The following is an 18,411-nucleotide window of genomic DNA, read 5'->3' as shown; positions in this document are numbered from 1 at the left end:
CTGTTGCATAAAACAGTTATAGCATTAGGCAGCCTACTACAAGTTCAGAGGAGAACCAGGAGGAATCACCATTCTCTGCAAATGAAGACGAGTGCTGAAAGGCCCTCCCTGACCCTGATTCCCCCATGATATTTCTATCACGCTTCACTCAGCAAAAGGGCAAGTCCTTTCTGCCCCATTCTCCTCCAATGCAAAAGCCACATGCATTTTCAAGTGCACTTTTTCCACCTATCAATTATATTTCAGCATATATACCCTTCACCTCCTAAATACCCAGAACCTCCACCCCACTGGGCTCAGTCCCAAACCCACTGCCTTTTTGTCCAGAAACACTGCACAACGTCAAGCCTTTCATTACTTTAGACCAGCACACCACTGAAAGCTAATGGGTCGAGAGTAGTTGAGAACACAGATTTCCCTGGCATTATATGCTCTTTATTGAGTAATTAGAAGTCAACCACAATTAAACTGTAACAGCTAGCCAAACAGTGGGTCTGCTCCCTGGTGGCAAACTCAGCAGTACCAGAAGTACAGATGAATGCAGTGTGCTCTTTCGTCCATCACTACCAACTTCAGCATTACCCAGGAAAAAGGTGGGGAGTAGGGAAGAGAGTGAGAGAGCGAAGTTTCCAGCATTGCCATCCTCAAGCACCACACAATCAGTTCAAGCACTTTCCTCTGCAAGACTTGCATTTCAGCTCCCTCTATGTACTTCAGTTTCCCACCTAGTGCCTTGAAACACATTCACTAAAGTTTAGGTCTCAAAGAAGTGAGGCAGAGACTGAAGTGTTCTTTCACTGATCTTTCTCTGACCTAATTTGGGTCTAGCTATTCTCATCTACAAATGACTAGTACTGGAAAGGCAGCATCAGAGTCGTCCCTACCAGGCATGACAGAATTATACAAGCAAACACTCTAGACCTAAAAAGCTCATGTCAGGAATAACTGGAATTAAGGACTGTCTGTTAAAAGAAAAAAAAAAAAAGGAGGAAAAAGTGGGGGGTGGGGAAAGAAAAAAAAAAAGTATGAAGGTGTAGTATTTGTGATCCATAGACCTCCTTGTTCCTTTTTTTCCCCAGAAAAACACTACCTTTCCTTGCAAAAATATCCAGCATCTTTGATTAATTTCTAAATACTAATCTTTCAGTCAAGAGCAAGATTTTATCCAATTTAAGTGAAAGTGTCAGTCAGACTTTTTCACCCTATCTAATGAAGCCATTGTCACATATATATAGTTTCAGGGAATGCCCGCAATGCACACTTCAAGACACTTCAAGACGATACCAGGTCTAAGCCTTCCTCATAGCCCTCCAGCATCTCTGTCTCTCATCACTTAATATAAATTGGCAAAGTTCCTGCGAAATGCAGCAAGCTCCAACACTTAAAACATGTTCCTCTATCTTCTTAACCAAGCAATGCCTGAAGAGGTTTTCCCAAGTTAAGCAAAAGGAGAGAGAGGAATATTCAGAAATACCACAGCATGGTTATCAGAGGCAGGACAGAAACAATTGCAGAGATAATCAGCAAAGCAAGAGCTCATCTTCACAAAGCCAATAATTGTGTCCATGAGGCTAGCAATGCCAAAGGCAGTCTGCATGAAAATCAAGTGAACTGAAAACACGCGACTTGTACCTCAATGGTGTAAAGCAAAGCTATCCTGTAGCAACAGTAAGAAAGCTCAATCAATACTGTTCAGGGCCAATACTGGTAACCCACTAACTGAAAGAGCAGCAGTGTGAAGCTATTGATTCCTTAGAGATATACTTCCCTGCTGTTTTCTTTACCTTCTGAAACATTCATGCCGCCTTGCAAAATGGAAAACTGAAGACTGAAGCGCATAATTAATACTTCCTAAAAACCTGAAGTCACACTTGGATAATTACAAAAACCCTGGTAGCATGTTCTTCATTACACGTTTGTCAAAATAATTTATGTTAAGAACAAAAATTGTTTTTTAAATTATTCTGCTACAGACTTATCAGGCTGAACACTTATGACAACCTCAGGCACCTCAGCGAGGCTACCTACATTGGTTTCTGACATGCTTTGCCCAACTGAAAACTTCTCCTGCTGAGCATATGGGATTGAAGACAAAGCACATCACTATGCAGAGACAAAACCAGCTGAAATTAATGTATGAGCTTATTTTAACGTGCATCCAGAGACAGAAAAGCCTGTCAACTACTGAAGGCTTGCATATCCTTCTTCCTTCCTAGCCAGGTGAAAGGCTTGTGGGGATGCACTTATATTCCCCTCCTTTCCTGCTGCTCCCCTGGTCTCTGGGTGAAAACTGGGGCAGGATTAGAAAAGAGCTAGGGGATAAGCACATCAGTAAAACAATAAATACCAGCTAGACAGCTAGGAGGGTCAGGAGATGTTTATGAAGATTACAAGTTCAAAGACCACAGCAGCAGCAAGTACTGACAGAAAAAGTTGGCTTCTCCTTCTGTAAAGGATATGCAAATTGCGTATGTATATATTGTATGTATATACAATTTTCCATACAAAATTTTAATAATTTTTACACTTTATTTTTTAGAAAGGCCTGAACTTCAAATACATGAAGACTTCCTTACTTACTAGTGTTTTCTTACCACAGAGTGCATCCCCCAAAAGTGCTGGGGCCAACAGCTTCAGTGTTCTGTCAGAGGCCTCCAAAGGGACTTCTTTAACAAGTCAGGATTTGAGGAGGTTGGTAGAAGTGGCAGGGATAGGAAGGGGCTGTACGGGTCCCACACACCTGAGTGGCATCTCAGGGCAAGCCCTGCCTGGTCACTGCAGCTGCCCACAGCCCTGCTCCCCTCCCCTCATGGAGGGCAGGGTAGAGGTCCTGGCAAGGGCAGCACCCTCAGGGCACTTGGAGCTGCTCTCTGTGGGACACTATGCCCAGGTGGAAGCCCATGGCTTCCCTCCCAGGCCCCATGGCAGCCCCTTACCACAGGGCTTCCCCTTGATGACCCCCAAGCAGCAATTCCCTGACAACCCCAACCTCCCCCAGCTCAAGCCCCATAGTGACCTACTGGCAGGGCCAAGCAGTCCCACAGCAATCAGGCATGATTTCTCCAGCAGCCCCACCTATGCTCACAGCACAAAACAGTCATCCTTACCGGTGCCCCTACATGGAAACCACTGCCAAACTCCCAGTCACCCAGGAGAGGAGACACAGGTTCCTAATGCTGCTTTCAGACCCCAATCCGGGTCATAGTAAGTGTATCATTAAATTGCTAACACAGATTTAATGTCAGTCAGTCAGAAATAATAGTTTGCAGAAGACTCATTATCTGAGACTGAGTGCCTTGAAGCCAGCAGGGAGTCTCAAAGTGCCCCAGTAGGTCAAAAAGTGAGGTGAGAACATGGCTGTTGTCCTTCACCAGGTGGACCTCAGGCTGCATTTAAGCAGTCAACCAACACCTACAGAAATAGTCTAAAAACAATGCAGCCTTTTCAAAAGGTAGCCCAAGGTCTACAACGCTTCCCCCTCTCCTCCAAAATAATCAGATTTATACACACCCTTCACAGAAATGGTCCAGCCATTAAAAGTAACTTTCTTAACGTGCATCAGTAAAAGATGTAGTGCTACAGAGACTAAATGGGACTTACAGAAAAGAAGCCATAAATCTCTGTCAGCCTCTCAGAAGTGAACACTTAATACAACTGGCTTGGAGTACTTCACTTCTCGCTCAGCCGAGGTACCAATTATGGTACCACTATGATAAATTTTAATCATTGTTGTTAATGGCTCCCCCAATTTATTTTATCCCCTCTCCGCACTAATGAGCTGTGCTCAAAGTCTCATGATTCAAATACTTCCGCCTTCCAGCTGAATAAAGAAGTCTTTTGTATTTCAACCTGTAATACTACCGACCTATTCAAAAGCATATGGAAAGGACTCCAGATGTTTGGACATAAAAAAAGTTTAGGTTAGAAAGTACAGTTACAATGCATCCAGCAGTCATTTATTTCTCTTTTACAGACCTATCTCTACTCCTGTGCTTCCCTGCTTCTCCCCTCTTTCATCCCCCCCCCCCCCCCGAGCTTTAATTTTCTTAGCAGCAAGTGAATACTTCCTTTACATATTATAAAAGATGGTGTAAAACCAACACATTGTTTAGGACCACAAATGCAAAGTTGCCTACTAAGCATTCACCACCCCTTTAGTTACTAGGTTGGCACTAATTTAACAAGCAGTTTTATAGTCTCAAAAGGTGAAACACACCGCATGCTAGCGAGAAGCCTCCTTGCTTCGACAAAACTCAGCACAAATCCAGTCTCCTTATCCCAGCAGGGCAAAGGAAACCAATAACTCAGGCTCAGCAAAGCAGGACCAACTCCACATCCATACATCCTGCAGACAATGGAAGCATATCTCTTAGAATAGACACCACTTCTAAAGCAACACTGAAGGGGCTCGGTGACAATGTGCAAAAGAGATACAGGTAGCCTGGACAGATAAGAGTTCCGCCAGATGAGATCAAGGGTCATGCAGAAGTGCTAAAAAAAAAAATAAAATCAAAACATCTTGAAGAAATTCCTCCTGTCCACCTAAGTCAGGGAACTCACTGCCCTAAAAGGGTGATGAAGCCAATTCACAAAAGCATCAGACGTTTTCACCTTAGCCCCTAATCCTCAAAAGCACACAAAATCTTTGTGACCAGGTTATCATGGAGCCATCCATCAAGCAATCTACAATCTCTTTGCTGCTCAAGATCTAAGGAAATGAGAAAGTAAAAGTCACACAGAGAAAACTCTCACATTTGCAAGTAACTTGGAAGCAAACATATTTTGACTAAATTTTGCCATCATCCCCCAAGAAATTTATGACAGAAATCATCTAAGCAAGACACCAGATATAAGTTCTCTTCTACGTTAATGACTAATGATAAACAAATAAGCAAGCTTTTATTTATTTTTTTTCTCTTCTCCCTCCTCTCCATCCTATCCACTCCCTACATTCTTTCCTGGCTATTTCCAGATTATTTCTTCCTGCTGTATACCAAGACTAAGGGAATTTAAAGCAAAAGCCACTTTGAAAACTGTTTGAATTCCTGAAGGTACAATGGATTTGAGGTACAGTATATTCCATAGCAGTCTTTGGACTATCTACCTTTCTGATCTCCAAAACTACAAAGAAAATGCATTGATAAATAACCCCAGCGCCCTTTCTGTGGGAGAGAACTGCACAGGCACTCACTTACTCCTCACCCCCTCTCCCCTTCCTCTGTGGGGTGAGGGAATGGGGTAGATAATCAGAAGGGCAAAGGTGAGAAAACTTGTGGGTTGAAAGACAGGTAAAGCAAAGTCTACACATGCAAACAAAACTATATTAGGAATTCCTTCACTGCTTCCCACTGGCAGGCAGGAGTTGAGTCATCCCTGTCATGCATCACAGCTACTTGGGAAGACAAACTCCATCACTTACAATGTGTGTCCCTCCATGTCATTCCCCCTCCACTCCCTTTCCTTCTTTTTCTCCCAGCTTTATATGCTGGCCATGATGCCATATGGTATAGAATATCCCTTTGGCCAGCTGGGGTCAACAGTCTCAGCTGTGTCCCCTCCCAACTTCTTACAACGCCCCACCAGTGAGTAGGCCGGGAGTGCACAAGAAGCAGAAGAGGCCTTGAATCTGTAAGCATTGTTCACCAATAATGAAAACATCATCCCTTGTATTTTCAGCACAAATTCAGAACACAGCCCTACACCACCTACTATGAAGAAAATTAACACTACCCCAACCAAAAGCAGCATATATACCCAGAAGATCCTGTCATCCACAACACACCCTCCCTCCATGACTGGCAAAATCTTCCTCATGACAAAGTTTTATTCCTGAGCAGTTTAATCTTTTGCAGAGCGTTAAAGGCTACTGTGACAGCAGGTACCTTCTGGGCCCTGAAGCCCTGCAGGGTTTTGGTTATGAAGCAGCACCACCTTATTCTGCATGTATAGGGGTCAATTTCAGGGTTGGATCATGACAGTGGCTGGGAAGAGAATGGTTCCATAAAACACAGCAACACATTCCCTGGAGGATTTTCTTTTCACTCTCTGCCTACAAATTGTGCCATATGGATAGCTGGCAAAAAGGGGAGGACAGATGTCTGGAGACACTATAGTTACTATGTTAACTGCCTGTGAGCTTATTCATCAAAAGGTGATCACCCTTTGTTCTGGTAAGAATTTATTTTAACTTTCTTTACAGCTTTGAGAGGTTGACAGCAAATCACTATTACACAGTTCTCAAAAAGTACCAAGTGATTTGCAGCCTGATTAAAAGACATGGTTCTTGGCCTGAAATGCTAAACATTAAGCAAAACCTACAAAGGCAGAACAAAACTAAATCGTGACAGCAGCAGAAAGGGAGGTGAATGGAAGCCCTCTCTGTAGCCATGAAGGCTCTGTTCAGGTTTGCATACCCATGTACTACACTGGACCAGGCTGGATGTCACAAGGATTCACAGCTACACAAGCAAGAAAGTGCTGTTACACCAAAAAGAAGCTTCTTTCTCTGCCTTCAGGGAAAGGGGATGTTTGGAGCATTTGAACAAGCACAACAAAACCACTCTCCATTTTTAAAAGAGAGACTTGGATGCACAGGCTATAAGACAGAAACAAAATCCAGTGCAGAAGCTATTTGCTTTCCAGCAGTGTTTCACAGAGATAGAGCTCCCATGAGATGTCCTTTGATTCAACCTGGAGTTAATTTCCTGTGGACTAGGGAGAGCATTAAACTCCTATGTGGTTCTTGGTTATAAGAAAACAAAACTGGAAAACTCAATCATTTAGAGACTCTCTTTCAACAGTAAATCTGCTTTTGGGGTTTGCATCCTATGCGTAACACTTCATGTGGAGGATTAGCCATCGGCTATACAAATCTGAAGTCTCACAAGATGAAAATAGAAATTCAAGTGAGAGTTCAGCTCACACAGAGGTATGAAGACCAAAAAGCATCACACTGTTTGGAAGAGGGTCAGAGATACAAAGCAAAGTCAGCTTCATCCAACTTCATACAATGTGAAGCAGAAGAGAATCTACTCTGGCATCACCTTCACCAGAAAATTGGATGGACTGCAATAGTAAATCAGACATTCAGTTGGAGACAAGGGAGAAAGGAGAAATTAACTATCCCTTTTCCCTGGGAAGGCATGTTCTAGAGGGAACCCTGCAACACTACTCACAACAGAGAAATCTCAGAAAACAGCTGATGTAGTAAGTTGGCAAAACGGAATGGAGCTGGCAGTATTTTTTCAGGTTTGCTACCAAGCATACACATGACCTGGACAGGCTGGACTGATGGACAGAGACCAGTTCTATAGGATTTAACAAGATGAAGTGCCAGGTCCTGCACTCAGACCATAACAACCCCATGCAATGCTACAGGCTTGAGGAAAAGTGGGTGGAAAGCTGCCCAAAGGAGAAGGACCTGGGGGTGCTGATTGACCATGGCAGAACATGAGCAGCTTGTGCCTAGGCACCCAAGAAGGCCAACAGCATCCTGGCCTGTATCATAAATAGTGTGACCAGCAGGGCAAGGGCAGTGATCATCCCCTAAACTCAGCACTGGTGAGGCTGCATCTTGAATCCTGTGTTCTCACTACAAGAGGGACATTGAGGTGCTGGAGCATGTTCAAAGAAACTCAACAGAGCCGGTGAAGGGTCTAGGGAAAAAAGTACTGCAAGTAGCAGCTGAGGGAACTGGAGTTGCTTAGTCTGAAGAAAAGGAGGCTGAGGGGAGACTTTATCACTCCCTAAAACTACCTGAAAGAAGATTGTGCCAAGGTGGATGTCGATCTCTCAAGCATCAAGCAATAAGACAAGAGGAAATAGCCTCAAATTGTGCCAGCAGATGTTTAAAATGGGTATTAGGAAAGATTTCGTCACTGAAAGGGTTATCAAGCATTGGAACAGGTTGCCTAAGGAAGTGGTGGAGTCACCATTCCTGGGGTTACTTAGAAGACATGTAGATGTGATGTTTAGGGACATAGTTCAGTGGAGGTCTTGCTAGCATTAGGTTGGACTTGATGATCTTAAAGGCCTTTTCCAACCTAAATGATGCTATGATTCTGTGTAGAAAGGCTGTTCTTCAGTATAGCACACCTACCCAGTATCTTCACCCAACTGCTGTTAAAGGGCTATGAACTTCTACCCAGCCCAAGTATGACTGTAGAAGGCAGTGCAACAAAAAGGCTGCCTCTGTAAAAACAGTCTTCATTAAGCCAGAGGGGTAGAAAGACCAAAGGAAAATAAAAAAGGCAGGCAGGGGGGATGAAGCAGCCATTCTTTATATAAGTACCATTATTTCTTGACTGTTTTCTACAAAGTTCTTTCTATTACCCTTCTCCTTGGAAGAATTTATAATTTACATTGGAAGGGGAAAACAACTAGAAACTACATTAGCAGTTCAAGGAAACAAGGGCTGTAAAGATCTCAAGATAAAACATAGTTTGCCAGTCTGACATCCCTTTCTTCTTGATGAAACTGCATGCCTGTTTTTAACACCATAAATTCAGGTCAGTCACTGTCCCTCATCCAGTGCCACAGCCACTCTGAAAATACACATCAAAGCACTAGCTTAAAAAGCAAAGTGCCAGGCACCACTGCAATGCAGGTCAAGCACATGAACAATTTTCTTTTTTGCCTGTGCAAAAGGCCACACTTATTCCCCCAAGAACACAAATCCCAGGCACCTGTGAGGAGGCAGATAGAGCAGGCAAGCAAAAGCTGCCATCCCACTGCCCCACACAGTGATGCTCTCAGCACGGAAGTGGAAAATAACATGTCACCTCCCACAGCAGCTCATTTCAACAGGCAGAGGGAATGGACATCGACATGCTGAGCAACAGCACTGACATGACGACCATTCTCTCTCCTCCTGACTGCCAGGCTGCACAGCCCATGAACATGCAGTGATCTTCCCAAGACCCTTGACACAGGAGAGTTGTTAAATAGGTGCTTCTCTGAAAGGAAAGGAGAACTTACAAGCAAAACAGAGAATATGATAATGAACTCTTCACAAAGGCTTTATCTCCACAGGGGAGGGATTTGTTGGCTTTAAACTCTCAGCCAGTGGATGATGAAACACCTTTCCCTAGAGTTTACTGGGCCAACAGTAAATAGTGTGCATGTACACGTGTGATTTTTTATTTTTTTTGAAGCTTCTATTCTTTTACAGAGGTTTAAAGGTACCCGACAGATATGGCACCTAATGCAGGAACAGCTGAGTATCAAATTCAAGACCAAACTTCATATCTTAACCTTTATTTTTTTTTAACCATCCAGTGCCTCCATGTAATCTTCTTACAACATATACCATCAGAGAAGCATGAACACAGGACAGGAACAAAAAGAATTTGTAGTTATCAAAGCATCAGGTTCCAGGAGCTGGCAACTTCATGACTGATGTTGAAAAAAAAACCCAGACAAACAAACAAACAAAAAAAAAAACCAAAAACCCGAAAAACAATTGGTGGGACAAATACAGCCTATGCTATCTTCACACTTTGTTCTTGCTCCACAGCACTATACCCTAACGCACCCGAGTTGCTTCTGTTTTTCAGACCACTACTCTCCAATATTACTGCCTCAAATATTGGGAATTATTTTTATATTTATTATTTAATACTTAATACTATAAATATTATTAAGTACAAAAATGTTATACTTAATAGTATAATTATTTTTAAAAGAGAAAAAATATACACATGCATACTTTAAGGACTGACTAGATTGGTTTTTTTTCCTTTTAGGCTTACCATGTGTGGAGAAGGGGAGGTGTTTGCTCTTACCAGAGTGGTCTGATCTTTTTTTTTTTTTTTTCGTGTTCACTCCATAGGTCAAAGACCAAATCTGAAGCTATAGTTCTCATGTAATACTGGGACTAAAGGAGATATTTCAAAGACAACGAAAGAGAGTTTCACAATGAAACTGATGGAAGAGACAATTCCAAAACAGTTGTTTTCAGCATCTTCTGCCACGAGCAGACACTACTTATCTACTCATATTGTGCATGTAGAGGCACAAAGCCCCTTACCCAGCCACCATCCTTTTTTGTGAGTGTATGACAAAGAGAGACTCAGTTTCCACAACAAAGCTAGAAGAACCCTCCACTCTCTTAAGAAGCTGCTCATTAAACTGTTCAAGGACAAAACAGCCAATACACCCAAGTACCAAAAAATTGCCTTAGACAGACAAGGATTTACCCTGAGTAGATCTTCTTTCATCATTTTCAAGTGCTGTGTTACAGCCTCATCCAAACTGCATTCTGCCACAATAGATATAGATACTGATAGATATGAATAAATGGGGAACTGATACCTAGCTGAAAACAATTTTTGTTTTATCTTGGCCATCATAATTTGTAAATTATAATAATACAGTTTAACAATAAAAAGCCCTATTTCCTGGGACTCAATTGCTTCTATTATGGCTGAAGGAAGACTGTGGGAATTGGGCCAAAACAACACTAGAAATGGCCTGCAAACAGAAGAACAACTCTGCCTGTTGTGACAGCAACATGTCCCAGCCCATGGCAGGGGGTTAGAACTATATGATCTTAAGGTCCTTTCCAACCCAAACCATTCTATGATTCTATGATGCAGTTAGTCTGCACTGCCCCAAATACTGTATTCTGAAACAAGTTATCTTGTATTTCATTCCTTATTAAATCTGTGCACATACTTAATTCCATGCTAAACAGTGCTACAGGAAAGTAAAGTATCTCAAATTATTTCATATTCCCTGCAGGAAAACTGTAAATGTGTGCCCGTAGACCACAATGTACTGCTACAGCGTATCTCACAGTAATTTGCCCATGAATCAGGTATCTATCTTGATTCGGAGAAGCCTCCATGAGAAAGAGCACCTTAAGTTTCTGAATCAAGAACTGCCCTCAGGAGGAGTGGTGCAAAATGTAAAATCAGTGCAAAAATGTTGCATTTTGCTGTAATAGGACCAAAAGCAGCCTTTTCCAATTAGTGAGGAAAGCACTTTAATTATGGCACTACAGTTTCAACACCAGATGAAGGGAGAAGCAAAGAAAATAAATAAAGAAAAAAAAAAACACAAAAACCAAAACAAAACATATACAGTACGATTATTAGTAAGAAGTACAGTGATGACAGCCAGAGAAGCAAGACCCCAACAATGCCCATCTTCAGACATGCTGCTTATACATGAAGTGTTGGCAGCCACACTACGGAGAGGAGAGGGAAGAGCCCTTTGACATAGCTTTGTTCAAAGATATCTAAGAGTTATAACAACACATTCCTGAGTACAAGCAAGGGTAAGAATAACTGCAATAATGATGACTACCTAAAACTCAAGACAACAGGAATACAGAGAAGCATCTTGAAAAATAATAAAAAAATTGTGACATGCTGGATACTAAAATGGATGAGCTAATAATCTCTCCTAGCTGTAACAACCTATTATTGCCACATCCAAAACACTACGCAAGTAATTCTCCATCAATTATATATGATCAAACAAGAAACACAATGGTTTTGAAGATGGAAACACAGGAAGAGTTATGGGACTTGTGCCAAGCAACAGAAGAAGTCACCAGCTCTCAAGCAATCCACTAGAATACAGTTCCCCTTATTCCACAGGCAGTTTACTTTGAGTTTATTCTTCATTCAGGTTACCTTCCACTATTTCTGCTCCATTTTTTAGCCCCTTACAACACACATACTACCAAAATCCTAACAATTTGAACAAAATGGTCCAAGGAACAAAAGGGGAAGGTCTGTGTCACCTAACTCTTTGCTTTGGGAACCTGTCAGGGGGAAGCACAACTACATCAAATTTCATCCTACCTGTGCCAGTCAGGTTGTTTGCATTGCCTGTGCTTGTGACGTGTTATAAGGCACCTCTGAGAAGGGTAAAGACAGGTCAACAGGATTGTTCAGTTTGGACTCAGTAGCTGCAGAAGAGAGCAACCCTTCTGGAAGTAGTTCATTCTTGGGGGTTAAGTTACAGTCACCATTATTTCAGCCTCCCGGAGAGCTCAGCAGGCCAGAATGTAAATTAAAAGATTATAAATAGCACTAAGCAAGGGTTTTTGTTACTGCCTCTGAGGCAGCACTGTGCTGACCTGCATTCAGGTTTCACTACCAATCTGAAATTCAGCTCAAGCACCCAAGTTCAGGGAAGTGTCAGCACCACCCCAGTGAGGGCTGTGACTTGGGATAACCATTTTGCCTTTCTCTCACGGTGCCAGGGAAGTATTTACGACTTCAACTTGGAAGCCAGATGTAAATGGATTATTTTGTACGGTCTTAACCCAAGGCCTAAAGCTCATGCAAAGCATTCAGAGCAGCAAATCAGCATTCTTTGAGGGAAGAGAGGGGTACATGATCATTAACCAGTTAGCACATGCAAGCTTTAAAATTGTTTTCTTCAAGTTAAACTTCATGTCAAATTGTGCTGCTTGTTATATTGCGATGAAGGAAAGCTTTCTTTTTACCCTGCTTGGTGATGAGAAGCTATATGGGCTGTGGAGCAAGGCAAGGAGCTGGGATTTGGGAACCTACATTCTGTAATTCATAGAATCATAGAATAGTTAGGGTTGGAAAGGACCTTAAGATCGTCAAGTTCCAACCCCCCTGCCATGGGCAGGGACACCTCGTGATATGGCCTTGGCCAACCAGTCTGACATGCTTGTGCTTTTCACCACTTCAGCTGCTAAAACTTGTATGTTTACTATAAGCTAGACTTTTACTAAGTTTACTTGTTATACAAGTTATAAATATAATATAACTTGTTATACAAGTTATAAAAGTTTACTTTTAAACTTCAAATTGATTCCCCTGTTTTTTCAGAAAAGTTCTCTCAAAAGAGAACTGGCTTACCATGATTAAAAGATTCTACCCCCACCCCCCCCTTCTTTCTGGGGTCTTCCAGTTGCAGACCAAAATGTTTTCCCTGGAATAATTTCAGCTGAATGAAGACTTCAGTTTTGGCTGAAAGTCTTGTTGCCCTAGGTGGTATAACTTCAAGTAGGAAGAATGACACTTTCTACCCCAAAGAGCTCACCATTTCCATATAAAACATGTCACAGCTGACAGCAGGACACCAAATAAACTACAGTGACTAATCCTGCCTTCCCACAGAGACAGGTCATCAGAATAATAGATCATTTTGCAGGACAGGGCTCTTCACACACTGTCTTAAAGTATGGTGAGCATCAGTACAGCAGCTTTGAATTCCCGGTCATGAATCCACCAGTTTCTGGCAAAAATAAAAGAAAACAATCAAGACAGCTGAAACCTTATCAGTTTTGCAGCAAGACAAATGCTAAAAAACAGACATCTTAATGCAGCGTTTCTCAGACCAGAGGGGAGGGTTTCTTGCTCTTGATCCTGCCCTCAGGATTTTTTTTTTACAGAAGAGCTGTGAAAAGTGGCTGGTTTGAACAAAGGAATTCTTCACAATTATCCAGAAGCCTTTAGAAAAGGCTGATGTTAAATGTCACATTTTATGCTGCTATCTCACAGGCCTCAAGGAAGAATGGGGCTTATGTCAGAGCCGGTATTTGTTTTTCCTTCCGCAGAGATGCACGCTTCAGTGCAGAGGCTTCTCTATGAAAGATACATTTGAGCGAGACAGCGATATGAAAAGAATTCCTTGAAGATCCCTCTCCCCCTTTTAATTACAGAGTTTTAATATAACACTGAGGGTAATAAAACCAGATTATTTCACCAATATTCAAGCTGAGCAGGGTTTAGCACACAATAGCTCTCAGCAAGACCCATGCGATTCAGGAAACTAAGTTGCTGAACGCAAGGGAAGACTGCAGGATCTGGCTCAAAGTGAATTTGTAGAAATAACATCTCTTCAGAGATCATTTAATAATAACACCACCACCGCCTCACTGCTTGAAGGTGGCCAATCTCTGCTTAATAACACTGATGTTCTGGGAGGCATCCTCTGCTGAGCAAGGATTCAAAAACTCCTAATTCTTTGGCACTCACCGCCTCTCTTTCCCCATCACCTCCAAAGAGTTGGGATTAGCCCCGCACACTCTCTGTACCTGCCCTGCTCCTACTGCTGTCTTTCCACCTAGGCTGCCAACATCTAACCTTGCAGACAGGACCAACGACTAAAGTACCAGTTTGCAAACACAACCAGACTTGCAGCTCTTCCCACAGGCATTTACCAGCGTATTTTAGGAAATGGTTTGCACAGATGGCAGCAGGTTGCTGGAAAGCCGTTTAATCCTCCTCCATGTGCTTTGGAGACAGCATTATTCTTAGATTGTGCAGCATTGCCTTGATCTGTTGTACCAAACTACAGATATATCAGCCTTGGTATTATTAGATACTGGCAGTTTGCTCAAAAATAACAAAAAAAAAAAAAAAAAAAAACAACAAACAAAAAACAACAAAAAAACAAACAACACAAAAAAACACCAAACCCCACCAAACAAACAAAAAAGAACAAAAAAAAAAAAAAACCCCACAAAAAACCCTACCATCAAACAAGGGCACTTTTCCTAAGCATTGGTCAGTATGACTGTGTACCCCTTACCAGGAACACCAGCAGAAAAGCTCTGGGACAGACTGAGCAGGGACTGCACCAAAGTGGCAAGGGTTGGCCCGCAGTGATCTCTTCCAGACACACTCCCACAAAAAGCAAAGAACACAATGGCCAGTCAAGTAATGATGTTCATATGGCTGCAACTCATGGCTGGCTCTGCAGTAAAGTGACACTGCTCATGTAGGGACAAGCTCCATGGGACAATCATCATTCTGCCATCACCCTGGCTGGTTTGGGAATAATGTAAGCTTCATCCACTCCCCAAATCACCTAAAATACATTTGCAGGCCATTAGCTGAACCTCAGTAAGGGACTGGACCTCCCCCTGCAATAGAAGCACCTACAATCCTCCAAAGGTCAATTTCTTCCACTGCTTGGACAACATGCAGCCTGGTTAGGAATACTGTTGCTACCCAGGAATGTGTCTCAAGACTCAAAACCAGCAGGAGCCACTAGCAAGATACTGATGCCCTTTCAAGTTATACTGCATCTTTTCCTCCTGGGGATTCAACCCGCACTGCACAAGTCTACAAAATCACCCATAAAACACCCCCCTCACCCCCCCAAAAAATCTCCTTCCAAGGAGAACGTTTACCACAAAGCTTCCTTTAACATCCCGAATTCAGAGACACATAATAAGCACTGGAGATGGGTTAGGAAAAGGACAGGAGCACAATGTTTTAAAGAGTGAGTTAAGTGAAGTACAGTAAATTCAACACTTCAAAAAACATACTTCTTCCAAGAGGATCCTTAAGATAGCTACCTGAGATGTAACACCTGCAGCAGTCTGCCTTGAAAAGATGAGATGGTCAGAAATTAACAGCATGAGGAAGCAGTTATGACAGGTTAGGATGTTATAGCACAAACCCTGGACAACTCTTAAATGCCATCTGGAAACAGTCATTTTTTTATTTATTTTTTTAATTTAACAGAAGAGCCTTCCTGCCCTAAAAGTCAGAGGAACCAACATAGACAAAGGCATGTACTAGGCACTCAAATGACTCAAACAATCTATCTAGAAAGGTATATTCATATGAGAGCACATCTGGTTAAATGTCTTCTCCAAAAAACTTTTGCAAATTTCAATGTAATTACAGAACAAAAATTTCTAAGAAAAGATAAAAGGAAAAACAGAACAAAGGCTAAATTGAAAGCACTACTTTAGAAGAAGCCATTTCCTCTCCAGAGTCAGGCTGTTTCCCATCACTGCCCATACTTGGTGTGGCATCCATTGTTGGCCAACGGTTTAGGTCAGAGCCCATATATTGGACTGATTTTGTCAGCTTGTAACTGGGGAAAAAAGAGATGCACATTACTTGTTTCAATTTTAAATAAGATAAACCACATATTTCAAAAAATGCAGAAACCTCAAGGTACAGTCATATTTTTGTCAAAGGTGCAACTCACACATGTCAACATACCAGCAGCATGTTTGATAAACCTGACTCAAGTGCCAGAAAGAGTGACAAAGGACCCTTCTTCTGCTACAACTTCACTGGTATTGCTATCATGACAGACTTGATCAAAAGTAGGTATCACACTGCAATTATAATTGCAATCTTCAGGACTAGCATGTTTGTGCCCCACAGACTTTCAATGCAATTTAAGATGCCACAGGAACAATTTTCCTAACTAATCCCACCTTTAAAGGTGTTAAAGTTATGGAGAAGCCAAACTTCTGATTATTTTTAGTGGAGCAACCAGCCCTGACGGATATGCAGCCACAAACTGAAGGTTTGAGGGACTTTGCTAACTCTGAAGGAAAAGACATCAGAACCTTTCCTGAATTGTCTGCAGCCATTGGAGTTTTCTGCTCAGGGCTCATCTCCATGTACTGGTCCAAGAGCTGCAGTGCGCCTGGAACTGGCTTGCAGGCAGAGCTGGCACTTTGAGCTCACAGGCAGCAGTGCCATCAAAAGGATAAGAAAAAAGAGCATCTCCTTTATAGTTCAGAAATGCTCCACATAAAAAACACAAAAATGAACCCACCACCACAACAACAAACCAACAAGCCAGGCTAGCTTCTAGATTACCTAGGCAGCATCCAGAAAGCTGGCTTAAATGCCCTAGTGATGTATCATTGGTAACTAATTGTCTTCTGAAATTTCCTGCTTTCTTAGCTAGTGAGTCAAAAGAGCATTTCACTTCGGACTAACAATGTGACATTGACATCTGCAGTAAGATCGTCTTGTTACATAGCTGGCAGTTACAAATCTTAACACTGTCACCCAGTACCTCTGCTTGCATGTGGTACCCCAGGCTCATCTCCTGCTGCAACACTTGCTCCTTATTGGAAGCTTCTTGCATTTTTCTGCTGGCAGTCTTTGAGACATAGTCAGGACACAAAAATTAATCTGATCATTTGATTTTTTTATTATTAATTATCTCCTGATAAGCAGCTTTACCCCCAGCTCCTTTCATGAGATTAGTTATTGCCCAGCCCTGCCCTTAATTCATCACATCAAATTTGATTTCTCATATCACGTTCTGACAAGTTGAAGATAAAGTCACGAATGAGTACTGCCTCAACGCACATCTGTTAAGATTGGGGACAGCAATCAAGATGAAGAACTGACAGTCTGACTTGAAATTAGCTCCAGAGTTAGCTCACTGTCACAGGAAGGAATTTTGTGCTACACGAAGAGATGCTCACATAAACTGGTTGTCCGGACCCCCTTGTAATGCCACTGGTGAAACAATGATGTAAAGAAAGAAATGCAACCTCCTGATCTCTAAAGAGAGAAAGTCCTCTTCTTCATCTTTCCACTGCCTTGCTTCAGGGAACAAAAGGGTGCTGCTTCAAATATCACCTTGATATGCTTCAAAGTGCCACTGAACACTCACTCTGGTGACAAAAGAGGAATTTGCCAGCAGGGATTATAATGCAAGCAGCAATGGCCACAAGCAACCTAATTTTCCCAAGAGGCAGGCCATGTATGCTTTTTGTTGTTCAGAGCCATCTGTGAGGAACTGGATATTTGCAAATAAAAGGAGATTAGGACAAGGCACTAATCCAGCGTCTGCTGCTCATTCATGCTGTCCCCTGAAAGAGAGCCCAGATACAACATTTAAGTAATAATACTCAGTTCTGAGCTGCTAGTAAATTAAAAATTAAGGTGATAATTAACAAACACTTTTTATACCAGGCCTCAGGAAGACCATAAGACATGGAGCTGTTAAGGAAACACCAAGATTCCCTTTAGGGAAGGGCAGCTCACCCTCACTTTTGCCCATCTGTGCACTAACCACCAGCAGAGAAGGCATGATTTGGCCAGGAACAGGATGGAAACAAAAATAGCAGTATCTTATCCAGAAATCCTTGCTTTTAGGAGGCGTAACTTCTTGAACCCTACCACAGCAAAAAATGGCATCCACAGCTTTTACAAAAAGCTCTGCTCTATGTACCACAATATGAGAGAGCAAGGGCATCAACCAGCCATCTCACTACTTTTTATTGGTGTTTTCTTAATATCCACAGTAAGTATGCAGCTGTCAGCGCTGCTTTTCTGAAAGAAAAAAAGAAAGAAAGAAAGAAAGAAGGAAGAAAAAAAAAAAAAAAAAGGCAAAAAAGCAGCTTGAGGAAAAACATCCAGTTCAGTAACACAGATGAAAAGCATTTCATCTCTGGGTATTGTCTGTTTTTCTACTAGCAGCCACTTTTCACAGAGGATTTTGCTTGACAGAGCTGATAGGCACTCACCGCTGCTCAGATCTGGGGGTTGATACCTTTCAGATGTAGCTGGTGCATTTGGTGTTCAAAGGCATCAAACACGTGGCACCACCTGCATCTTCTGCCTTGGGAAATCGAGAGCACATTTCACATTGCAAACACTGACTGTCGACCAGTGCCATCTGATTCTTTCTATTCAGTGTTTTTTC

At 42.1% G+C, this 18,411-nt stretch overlaps 1 protein-coding gene across 24 annotated transcripts in view; it reads right to left on the bottom strand.

Moving 5' to 3' along the window:
- ADGRL3 (adhesion G protein-coupled receptor L3) overlaps positions 1 to 18,411 on the bottom strand; it is a 515,386-nt gene that overhangs the window by 348,449 nt on the left and 148,526 nt on the right. Inside the window, exon 2 of one of the 24 annotated variants that reach the window (XM_061379991.1) lies at positions 18,233 to 18,327. The exons of the other annotated variants lie outside the window; for them this stretch is intronic. The gene's annotated coding sequence lies outside the window, so the exon portion shown is untranslated. The remainder of the gene's footprint in view (positions 1 to 18,232; positions 18,328 to 18,411) is intronic. 24 annotated transcript variants of the gene reach the window in all.

The sequence above is a fragment of the Neopsephotus bourkii genome, unplaced genomic scaffold (assembly GCF_033783945.1).
Source record: "Neopsephotus bourkii isolate Nb327-2 ecotype Australia unplaced genomic scaffold, CSIRO-AGI_Nbou_v1 NB_1781, whole genome shotgun sequence".
NCBI classification, from domain to species: domain Eukaryota; kingdom Metazoa; phylum Chordata; class Aves; order Psittaciformes; family Psittacidae; genus Neopsephotus; species Neopsephotus bourkii.
The sequence above is the reverse complement of the archived record's forward strand: the minus strand, read 5'-3'. Positions and strand labels throughout refer to the sequence as shown.